The following is a 1,890-nucleotide window of genomic DNA, read 5'->3' as shown; positions in this document are numbered from 1 at the left end:
AGACTAGAATTATTGTAATGTTAATGACCGCAGGAAAATATGAGGAAGATTGAAGAGAGAGAGAGGGAGAGGGAGAGGGAGAGGGAGAGAGAGAGAGCGGGAGAGAGAGGGAGAGAGAGAGAGAGAGAGAGAGAGAGAGACAGAGAAAGAGAGAGAGAGAAAGAGAGATAGAGAGAGAGAGAGAGAGACAGACAGACAGAGAAAGAGAGAGAGAGAGAGGGAGAGAGAGAGAGAGGGAGAGAGAGAGGGAGAGAGAGAAGAAGAGGGTGAGGGGGTGAGGGGGGGGGGGAGGGGGGGAGGTAGAGAGGGGGAGGGGGGGGGGGTGGAAGAGAGAGAGAGAGAGAGAGAGGGATGTGGGTGGGGGGAGAGAGAAAGAAGGGGGGGGAGGGGGGGGGGGGGAGGGGGGGGGGGGGGGGGGGGGGGAAAAAGAGAGAGAGAGAGAGGGAGAGAGAGAGAGAGAGAGAGAGAGAGAGAGAGAGAGAGAGAGAGAGAGAGAGAGAGAGAGAGAGAGAGAGAGAGAGAGAGAGAGAGAAATCATTTTGAGTAATCATACTCAATCATATTCAGCCAAATTTATTCAGGTGATTTAAGGTCATGTATTTTCCTTGGCTCAGTATATTAGTTTTTTTCTTTTCTTTTCTTTTCTTTCTTTCTGTCTTTTTCTCTCTTTTTTTCTTCTTCTCTAGCATGATGAATTAAATTTGGTTTAGAAATTCAACTTTTGACGTTGATTACGAAGTTAGCATAATGAGGGAATATTAGAGAGAACGCGGAACAGCTGTACATAACGCAGCCAAGGTGTTAACTGAATTGTTCCTTGCATGACGTCAGTGATCACGTGACATTGTGCTGTGGGAGATATATTGCCTTCGCTTTTTTACATGAAGTGTTTTGTCATGGAGACTCGGCAAAAAAAGAGAGAGAGAGGGGGTAAAAAAAAGAAAAAGGGGAGGGGGGGAGGGAGGGAGTTAATGAATACTAAGAAAGATAATCATTAATTACGAGCATTATACATTATTAGCTTGTCTGTCCCACGCACACGACCACGGTTTTCGACATGACCTCCTCCTCTTCCATTCTTTCTTTCCTTTTGTTTCTCGTCTTTGTTTTTCTCTCTCGCTTTCTTTCCTATCCGCGCCTTTTGCTTATGTGTTTTCTTCGTAGTTTTACGGCCCGTTCTTCCTCTGTCACTTTATCTCCTTCGGGATCATTAAACCCATTCGTTTATTGTCTTGTCTTGGGGTTCGATCCCTTAACAGGCGGCCGAGGCTCAGGATCCGATCCGTTATGAACTCTGTCCACCGATTGTCAACTGTAGACACAACACAGCGTCCAGCTTGGGATCATTTTAACCTTTTATGTCCTTCACGATGCTCCTTAGCGCGTCCTACTGGATCCTGTTGCGTTTTAAGACTTGTATTTACATCCTTTTACACTCTGCTGCTTCCTACCTGCGCGCTGCCCCTTTTTTAACTACGTCTTATTATGTCTCGGTGCGTACTACAATGTCCTGTGCCATTTTACTGCACTTAGTCGTGTTGCGATACTTCCTGTTGCATTCTTGTGCTTCATCTCTTTGTGTTGTGCAATGTCTCGCTCCGTCTTACAAGTTTGTTGGGGAACTTCATGGCTCCCTGAATATTTTTATCTGTGCTTCGCCGGATAGCTGTATTATCCTGCTGCGGACTATAATCTTTTTTACGTGAGAATGTTCCAGTATCCTCGAGTTTTATATGCTTTACGTCCTCGCCAATGCGTCTTCTTACGTAATCATTTGTTGTGCTTTGTCTGGCGATTCGGTAGACTCTCACGGTCTCGCTGTTTTAGCATTTACCCGTTGAACTACTATTTTAAACCCAAGACTATCTCTGTCCGTCTCTCTCTCTCTCT

The 1,890-nt window shown here is 45.8% G+C and overlaps 1 protein-coding gene across 7 annotated transcripts in view; it reads left to right on the top strand.

Annotated features, from left to right (window-relative positions):
• Positions 1-1,890, top strand: part of wge (BAH domain and coiled-coil containing protein winged eye) — a 611,809-nt gene that overhangs the window by 394,757 nt on the left and 215,162 nt on the right. The window lies entirely within an intron of this gene.

The sequence above is a fragment of the Penaeus japonicus genome, unplaced genomic scaffold (assembly GCF_977035675.1).
Source record: "Penaeus japonicus unplaced genomic scaffold, GWHDUDI00000001_assembly GWHDUDI00000033, whole genome shotgun sequence".
Lineage (NCBI taxonomy): Eukaryota > Metazoa > Arthropoda > Malacostraca > Decapoda > Penaeidae > Penaeus > Penaeus japonicus.
This window is presented reverse-complemented; position numbering and strand designations above follow the sequence as displayed.